This window comes from Helianthus annuus, chromosome 14 (assembly GCF_002127325.2).
Source record: "Helianthus annuus cultivar XRQ/B chromosome 14, HanXRQr2.0-SUNRISE, whole genome shotgun sequence".
Taxonomy (NCBI): domain Eukaryota; kingdom Viridiplantae; phylum Streptophyta; class Magnoliopsida; order Asterales; family Asteraceae; genus Helianthus; species Helianthus annuus.
In genome coordinates, this window is record NC_035446.2 from 75,196,732 (window position 1) to 75,207,113 (window position 10,382).

Sequence of the window (10,382 nt, forward strand, 5' to 3'; positions counted from 1 at the left end):
TTATTCGATAAAAGAAGTATAATTTATGATTTATGATATAATCAATATTAATATTTTATTAATATAAGATAAATGCAATTCAGATATGATACTTTGTAAACATCATAATATAAATATTTAGATTATATGTATTATACCTAAATGATTTTATATCATTTAAATTCTCATAAAATATAACCCTTACTTGTATCTTACCTTATGTTAGGGGATATACTCATAATATACTATTCAACTTTGTGATATATATATATATATATATATATATATATATATATATATATATATATATATCATATCTACATGTTTATGTAAATACAATTCAAAATAAATTATAATAATATTATGATATTAATATTAATATCTTAATCAAATATATAAAATGATACGCTTAGGTATGATATCACTGAATATATATATATATATATATATATATATATATATATATATATATATATATATATATATATATATATATATATATATATATATATATATATATATATATATATACACATACATATGATATCACAAAATTTATTAAGACATGATATTATTAATATATATCATTTATATGTAATATAGCATAACTGTAAGATACAGATATGGGTAACACATATTGAGAATTCAAAATTCGTTAAATGACATAAAATCATAATAAACACATTAAGATTTTATGTTCACAGAATAACACATAATATATTAATTTCCTAACACAACATAAATACTTAAGGTTTAGGTATTAGAAGAACACCTAAATGGCTTAAACAAGTGCCTTAGCTCTTATACCACCTTCTGTCACAGCCCCTGACCCCCTCCCGGGAGCGGGAGCCGCGAGCCAGATGGTATTGGTGTTTATCAATGTTGGTAGCGGAATTTCATCAGGACCGTAGTTAGGAAATATTTTTATCAGAGTTGAACACCAAAATGTTTAAAATAAATAATGGGGTAAAACCCAAGTTTTTCTGATAATACATTTATAATAATAAGTGGGACAAAATTCCGGCTTTTCATTTTTAATGTATTTATAGGGATAAACTCTAATTATTGAAAACAATTCTCCTTTCTAATTAGGTAACTTTTATAGGCACTTTTCTAAGCCTTTAGTGCTCTCTAGCTGGCTTTTATGGGCTTCACACTAAGTTACCTGAAACACGTGTTTAAAACATTTTATCAGCAAGAAATACTAGTGAGTGAATCCTAGTTTAATCAAAACAGGTTTTATCATGTTACAGCATTGAGGGCGATCTCGCAATTACATTTGTTTATTTTTCTACTTTAATTACCACCCACGGTACTGTCAACCCGACTTGTGGTCATGTTACTACTCACAGTGTAGCAACAAATTTTGTATACAAAACCGCAACATACCGACGATAATTGTAGAATATAAATACTCAATCATTGTTTAATATAATGTAAAACATTTTAGGTTTTGTAAAAACAATTTGCAAAAAGGTACACAAAAAGGAGATTCCTCACATTGCAATTTTAGGGTTTCCTTTGTGATTTCCTGGTTATAATCTAGTTAAATGCACACACTTTAGTATAATAAACCAATTGACATTAGTAATACCCTCCCCTAGATAGAACTCCAACGACTACGTCGGGCAGAACCTCGACAGTCGTTACGGAACACTAGATCAATCGGACAGCGTATCTAATACGTAACCGGGGATTATGATCCTTACGTCGAGGTAGAGCTTCGCTAATTAGGGGGGTATTATACCCGATTATAGTGTCTACAATTCAGAATTAGAGAGAGAATTTCGTTTATGAGCGGTTTGGACTGAATGCTCAAGCTCTCTATATATAGGGTTGATCAGCAGGTCTGTCGCGCCCTGCGACAGATGAGGAGGAGGTGTACACGGCCCGCGAGGGCCCTAAAGGCGGCAACGAAATGGGCTGAGTCATCGGTGGTTTCAACGCGTGTCCTGCCACGTGGCACTCTGTGGTGTCGCCGTCTGTTGCTTTGTCGCGCCCCGCGAAGGATGAAGGGAAGTCTGTCGCACCCCGCGACAGACTTCTATTTCTTGTTTTTCTTGGTTTTTGCAATTACGAAGGTATCTCGGGTCCGTTTCTCATGTACGAAATGTATTTGGGAGTGCTTAGGGTCACGTTAAGGGTTTTAGGGGAACTGTTACCTTTGTAATAGTAATTAAAGGAAGTACGTGGCTTTAATTTGTTAGATTTGTTGTCATATCTATTTGCCTACCTATGTTTAGCTATCTTCGGACATGTACATATACGAGTGTATCTAAAGAATATATAGGAGAGTTGTTATAGAGTTGTAGGCTTAAAATTCATAGGTTTTTAGTATGATTAGGTTTTACTTTCTCGCATGATAGAAAAAGGGTTTATACTAAAAGAACCCATAATTAAAAAAGCTCCAATAAAAGAATTAAGACGTTTTGACAGTAGCCTAATACTAAAAAGACCAATAATCATATTAACTCTTCCTGCTTTAACACCATTCGGTTTCACAGAGAGCAACGTGACCTGATATGATGATGGTGACCTTTGCTGGAGATGGCGATGGAGACTTTGACGAACGGAGAGATCAGAGTTGAGGTGGGTATCATGTTGGTTAAAAACGTTTTTTATATTTACAAATACAAACTATAACTATTGTATCTATTTAAAAGGGAAACAAACTAATTTTTGTGTATTGTTGATGTGTGTATATATTTTTATATATATTTTTAGCCCATTTTAACACTTTAGTCAAGTTTTAAATTTATAAAACACGATATTCTACTAACGCTAAACACACATATGGGCAAGTGCACCCATCGTGAGCGTAGTATAGTGTTGGTAAGATACCGAGGTCGTCCAAGGACACAAGAGCTTTTAGTACCGGTTTATCCTCAACGTCTAATCAAATCATAATTTTAGAAAAAGGTTTAAACATGAAAATAAAAACTAAAAATGCTGAAAAAAATAAAATAAAAATAAAAACAGATAGACAAGATGAATCACTTGGATCCGACTCGCCTTTAGTGTAACCTTTGATTATTTCCGCACTTTTGCACTTTTTAAGAGATTATCTTAGTTATAGTAGTAGGCCCTTTTTTGAAGGTGACGTTACCCTCAACCCAGTAGTTTGAGTCAGCAAGGATACAATCCTAAAGGATTGGATTATTGAAAGATAATTAATTAAGTTATTAATACGTTATGTGGTAGGCCCCTCTTTTCAAGGTGACGTTACCCTCGGCTAAGTAGTTTGAGTCAGCAGGGATACAATCCTAAGTAGCCGGGTTACTGTATTAATAGTAGTTTATATATGAGGAGATCAAGAAATTCGAACCCTCGCCATCCAATACCAGTGGGTATTGAAGGAGGTCCTACTAAGCTTGACCCAGGTCCTTGCAGGATCTATACACTGAACAAGGCAAGACGCTTACCAAACCATTCCCTTAACCCCCGACCAGGTAGCCAACATATTTCCATATAGACCGTGGAGATATGAATGGTGTAAATCTTTTATTTTATATAGACAGTAAAATAACGCTAAGACACCACGGACAAACGATAAGGAAGTTTCACCTTCAACATAAGAAACTAGTTATTAAAGTTATTAATACATAACCAAATAAAAAGTGCGAAAAGATTAAAAATAAAAACTATTACATTAAATGCCTGTCTTCACCAAGTGATGTAAGAGACTTAGGCAAATATGGCCTTTGATTGTCAAGAACACTTACTATCAATCTTGGATCCCAAGACTACTACACACACTCTATGATGGATGATGGTGGTGGATGTGGGTTGTGATGGTGGTGGTGGGTGGGTGAAGTGTGAGAGAGGTGGTTTGCCAAGGTATGATTTGCAAGTGAGCCAAGCACCCCTATTTATAGCCTACACAGAAGCCCGGACATGGCCCCGTGTCCATTGGCCACGGCCCCATGTCCATCCATCTTCTCTTTCTTCATTAAATGCAATTTGTCTGCATTAGTTGACCACGCCCCCGTGTCCGCTGGGCACGGCCCCATGTGAAGAAGCGTATCTGTACTATCAAGATTTGCTTGGATTCTACGAATCTTTGCGTTGACCACGACCCCGTGTCTGGTGGACACGCCCCCGTGTTGGGTGATAGAAGCTTCTACAACTGTCTTTTCTGCAGACAATTGGGCATGCCCCCGTGCTTATTGAGCACGTGGCGTGTTCAGCCTTCTGATCTCTTGTTTTTGTTTGGGAATCGAGGGGTCGGGCATGCCACGTTTATTCCTTTTCTTCTATTATTGTTACATTTGGCTGCATTTTTGCTTCTTTTGTTCATTAAGCTCTTTTAATCCTGAAAATACAAAAGGAAGACAAAAGCACACTTTTTCCAACATTAGTACTAAAAAAGGGTTAGTTTTAAGCCTTATCTGATGTAATTTATATGTTGCATTTTGCACACATCAAATACCCCTACACTTGAATCTTTGCTTGTACTCAAGCAAAACTCTTTACAATGTGGCTTACACTCCCAAATGGAATGGGTAGAAGAGAAGGTTTTGGGCTTGTCTTGAGCGTCGGGATTCCAAGATCTTTATTAGGCTTTATTTTTATGTTATTTACAATCCTATTCGTTATGATTTATTTTGAACAATTACATAAGAGAAATTATTTATTTGGGCATAAGATGCCCTTTTAAAATTTCATTTATATACAAGTTCACATACCTCACAGGAGATCACTCAACACTCGGCCGAAGATGTATTTGTGAAACACTCGAGAGCGGCATGGAACTTACTTCTACCATATGCTTGCCAAGCAATCAATCCTCTTCCTTTTTAACTATACACCTTTGTAAATATCAAGAGGACTTTTGGGGAAGGGTTAGGCTTGGGTTAAAGGTAGGTGGTTGGGTTAGTGGTTAGTAGAAAAGGGCGAAAGGTGTAAAAAGCATCGGTTTTCGTAAAACTTTTTGTTTTTGTGACTTTTTATTTGAAGCATTTTCAAACAAAGTTTCTTTTTGATGAACTTGTTTGTTTATTGCTAGGCTTCATCATTTTTTTTGGGAAGTCACATGAAAAACCGAGCTTTTTACTAAAATAAAGGGTTTAAAATGAAAAAGGGTTTTGGTGGGTAAAGGGTGTTTATTTTGTGGGTTCAGAAATGAAAAGGTTTAGGCTCAAAGGGGTTAACTAGGGGGATTTTGGGTAGGTGGTAAAAAAAAGAAAAATAATGGTGTTGAAAGAAAAAAGGGTTAGTCCTAATGCCTCCATCATTTACTTACTTGGGCTTAAGTTGGTAAGGACCGGGAATGTATCGTCATGGCAAGTTCTAGAGTCGTAATAAACCAAGCGGCTATTCACACAAGAAACGAAAGATGAGCATTTAGTTTTAAAAGATGTGTATTTGTATGCTCAATAAAGGCTCAAAACTCATTGTGGGAATGGGTTTTTATGTGATCAAGTATATATAATCAAATTTTAACTAGATTTGTTATGCCGTTTCATAATTTTCTTATGCTGGTTCTTTTTATCACGACGCTATCGGTTGTAAATTTATAAAGATAAAATCTTTTTAGAACTTGTTATTCCCAATTTAAACCAAGACAAGTAAAAAAACGAAAAGTTTTTGAAAAAATTGGGGTGTTTAGCGGTTCCAATAGAGTTTTGTGAAAGGCTTGTAATTAGGACTTGCAAAATTCAAGGTTTTAGCATCCCCCCCCCACTTAAATTACACATTGTCCTTAATGTGTCCCGAAAATAAGTTTTTAGGTTGATTGAATGTGTAACAAGGTGTGAAAAAGCAAAAATTTATGTTACTGGGCGTCTGGACACGGCCCCGTGTTCAGATCGCCAGTAACAAAAAATTATTAGAGAGTAACAGAAGGCTGGGCACGGGGGCGTGTTCTGAACACGCCCCGTGTCCAGTTACCTGAACTGGGCATTTTTCTGCAGATCCTTGAGCACGGGCCGTGTTGGCTGGACACGACCCCGTGCTGAACTTGCTGTAATGAAGAAAAATTGTCGGGTGGCTCTGTTTTTGTGCATGGGGTGTTGGTTCAAACTTCTCTTAGTATCCTTCACCATCCAGAGTGTGTTTTATTCCTGAAAATTAAAACTAAACTAGAAAGCATAAAAAGTTATTGAAACTAAACTAAGGATAGTTCCGCGGAATGACTCCGTGGTGCGCCTCGTTTATAAGGGTCCTTGGCTAGACCCAAAGTCAGTCACATGTTACCCAAGTGATCCCATGTTGCACCGTTGGAGAACATCATCCAAACTTGAGTCTATGATTTTCATGTAATTGACCGGGTCGTCGTCTTCTACTCTTTTACCAACCCTGAACTTCATCTCCTTGTCCCCAACCCTCAATGTTAGTGTTCCACCATTCATGTCTACCACTGCGTGGGCCGTAGCTAGGAATGCCCTTCCCAAGATGAGTGGTACTTCGGTATCCTCCTCCATATCTAGTATGACAAAGTCGGCTGGGAAGACAAATTCGCCGACTTTAACCAGTAGATTTTCAGCGACACCTTGTGGATATTTGTCGGACCTATCGGCGAGTTGTATGCTCATTTTTGTAGGGCATGTTTTTCCTAGGCTGAGACGGTCGAACATTGATGTGGGCATGAGGTTGATGCTAGCCCCGAGGTCGGCTAGTGCATTGCGAATGGGAGATTGCCTAATCGAACAAGGGATGGTGAAGCTTCCGGGATCAATCTTCTTTTGCGGGAGTTTGTCGAGTAGCAAGGCGGAGCATTCTTCACCTAAATTAACTAATTGCAACGATTCAATTTTCCTTTTGTGTATGAGGAAATCCCTCATAAACTTTGAATATTTAGGCATTTGAGTTAGGACTTCAAAAAATGGAATATTAACATGCAATTGTTTTAGTAAATTTACGAATTTTGTGAATTGCTCATCGGTCTTTTGGCGAAGCAACCGGCCGGGATATGGTGCCGGAGGATTCTTGGTGAGCTCTGGATTTGGTGGAGGAGCCGTCTCTTGTCGTGGTGTTGGTGAAAATGAGGTTTGGCTAGATCGGCTCTTTTCAGCTAGAGGTAGTGGAGCCTCCTCGGGACCTACGGTACGGTTTCTCAACGTGATGAGATGTACTTGCGCCTTGGGGTTGGTTTCGGTATTGCTTGGTAACGCGCCTTGCGGTCTCTCGGAGAAATTTTGAGCTAGTTGATTTATTTGTTTTTCAATGTTTTGAATACTAGCTTGTTGATTTCTAAAGTTTGATTCCAGTTGTTGGAATCGATCCGAGTTTTTCTTTTCGGTGTCGGAGATGAGGCGAGATATGGGATCTTCAAGCCTCTCTCGTCCCCCTTGTTGTTGTTGAGAGAAATTTTGTGACTCGTTTCTTGGTTGTTGAAAGTTTGTTCGTTGGTTTAGATTTTGTTGGTTACTACTATTGTCGGGTTCTCTCCAACCAAGGTTAGGGTGGTTACGCCATCCTTGGTTGTAGGTACCCGTTGGAGGACCCAACGGCCTAGGTCTATTATCAATGTAGTTACCGTTTCTGTTTGATTATACATTTTTTTCATACAACTCCAATTTTCATGTGGCCCACCACACCCCTCACAAGCCATAACCGAGGTCGTTTTTGCCATTTTTAACTTTTTGATTTTTGACGAAAGGGCCTCGATTTGAGCTTGTAAAGAAGTGCTTTCATCAACCTTATGGGCGCCCGGGGCAATAGATTTATTGCCTCGGGGAGTGTGCCACTGAAAATTGGTTTGAGCAATTTCCTTAATTTGATTATATATTTCATTTGGGCGACGATTACCTAAAAGTCCCCTGGATCTAGAGTCAAGTGTTTGTCTTGTGTGTGGCAACAATCCATTGTAGAAAGTGGATACTTGTTGCCACACCGCAAGACCATGATGAGGGCACTTTCTTAGTAGCTCCTTGAACCTTTCCCAAGTTTCAGATAAGGATTCCCCGTCCTCTTGTGAGTATGTATTAATTTCAGTCATTAATTTAGCCGTTTTAGCAGGAGGGAAATACTTATACAAAAACTTTTGGGCTAGTTCATCCAAGGTGTTTACCGAGCCAACTGGGAGGGTGTTAAGCCAAGCCTTAGCTCGGTCTTTTAATGAAAATGGAAACATTCGAAGGCGGATGGCGTCATTTGATGCTCCATTGATCCGAAAAATATCACTTATTTCCAAGAAGTTAGTAATATGTAAGTGAGGATCTTCGTCCGCAAGCCCGTGAAAGGTTGCGGAGCTTTGGAGCATTTGTATCAAATGCGGCCGAAGTTCGAAGTTGTTGGCCTCAACATTTGGTGCATTGATAGCGGCGCCAAGATTACCTACAGTGGGCCGTAGGTAATCCATGAGGGTACGTTGATCCACCATTGGAAGTTGGTCCCCCGAAACTTTCTCTTGGTTTTTTGCTTTAAGTTTTTTTCTTAGAAAGCGTTCGGGTTCGTCTAGAGGTTCTTCTATGTCTCCACTAGAACTGGAGCTCATACACTACGTAGAAAGATCAGGTGTGATGCCTGGGTTCCAAGTCCTGCAATAAAAACACAAAAGAATGTTGGTCAGAAGTTTCACCACGACCCCGTGCTCAGATGAACACGACCCGTGATTGGAGATACAGTAATTATTTTTCGGATCCCTGTTACTAGGGAGCTCGGCACGGCCCCGTGCTGCACCAACACGGCCCCGTGCTCAACTCTCTGTAACTCAGAAAATAAAAACTTCCAGTAACAATGTTGGGCACGGCCCGTGTCCGACCAGACACGACCCGTGCTGAGCTCTGCAGAAACTGAAAATTTAAGAAAAATCCGAAAAAAAAAACAGAAAAATAAGAAAAATGATAAGGCCGTTGATTCCTAACTTTCTTAAAATCCTTGTGTCCCCGGCAACAGCGCCAAAAACTTGATGCGTGTCGGTGTGTATATATTTTTATGTATAATTTTAGCCCTTTTTAACACTTCAGTCAAGTTTTAAATTTATAAAACACGATATTCTACTAACACTAAACACACATATAGGCAAGTGCACCCATCGTGAGCGTAGTATAGTGTTGGTAAGATACCGAGGTCGTCCAAGTACATAAGAGCTTTTAGTACCGGTTTATCATCAACGTCTAATCAAGTCATAATTTTAGAAAAAGGTTTAAACATGAAAATAAAAACTAAAAATGCTGAAAATAAAGATAAAAACAGAAAGACAAGATGAATCACTTGGATCCGACTCGCCTTTAGTGTAACCTTTGATTATTTCCGCACTTTTGCACTTTTTAAGAGATTATCTTACTTATAGTGGTACGTCCCTCTTTTGAAGGTGACGTTACCGTCAACCTAGTAGTTTGAGTCAGCAAGGATACAATCCTAAAGGGTTGGATTATTGAAAGATAATTAATTAAGTTATTAATGCGTAATGTGGTAGGCCCATCTTTTGAAGGTAACGTTACCCTCGGCTAAGTAGTTTGAGTCAGCGGGGATACAATCCTAAGTAGCCGGGTTAATGTATTAATAGTAGTTTACATATGAGGGGATCAAGAAATTCGAACCCCCGCCATCCAATACCAGTGGGTATTGAAGGCTGTCCTACTAAGCTTGACCAAGGTCCTTGCAGGATCTATATACTGAACAAGGCAAGGCGCTTACCAAACCATTTCCTTAACCCCTGACCAGGTAGCCAACATATCTCCATATAGACCGTGGAGATATGAAGGGTGTAAATCTTTTATTTTATATAGACAGTAAAATAACGCTAAGACACCACGGACAAATGATAAGGAAGTTTCACATTCAACATAAGAAACTAGTTATTAAAGTCATTAATACATAACCAAATAAAAAGTGCGAAAAGATTAAAAATAAAAAAGTATTACACTAAATGCTTGTTTTCACCAAGTGATGTAAGTGACTTAGGCAAACATGGCCTTTGATTGGCCAGAACTCTTACTATCAATCTTGGATCCCGAGACTACTACACACACTCTATGATGGATGATGGTGGTGGATGTGCGTTGTGATGGTGGTGGTGGGTGGGTGAAGTGTGAGAGAGGTGGTTTGCCAAGGGATGCTTTGCAGTGAGCCAAGCACCCCTATTTATAGCCTGCACAGAAGCCCGGACATGGCCCCGTGTCCACCGGGCACGGCCCCGTGTCCATCCATCTTCTCTTTCTTCATTAAATTCAATTTGTCTGCATTAGTTGACCCCGCCCCCGTGTCCGCTGGTCACGGCCTCGTGTGCAGAATCGTATCTATACTATCAAGATTTGCTTGGATTCTGCATATCTTTGCGTTGACCACGGCCTCGTGTCTGGTGGACACGCCCCCCGTGTTGGGTGATAAAAGCTTCTACAACTTTGTCTTTTCTGCAGACACTTAGGCATGCCCCCGTGCTCATTGAGCACGGGGCGTGTTCAGACTTCTGATCTCTTGTTTTTGTTTGGGAAGATGCTGTCGAGGGGCGAGCATGC

General features: G+C 38.9%; 1 non-coding gene across 1 annotated transcript; it reads left to right on the forward strand.

The window, feature by feature from the left end:
- Nucleotides 1-7,817: 7,817 nt before the first annotated feature.
- Nucleotides 7,818-7,924, forward strand: LOC118486894. The gene has a single exon (XR_004880060.1). It is a non-coding gene; the product is annotated as a small nucleolar RNA R71 (small nucleolar RNA).
- Nucleotides 7,925-10,382: the final 2,458 nt, after the last annotated feature.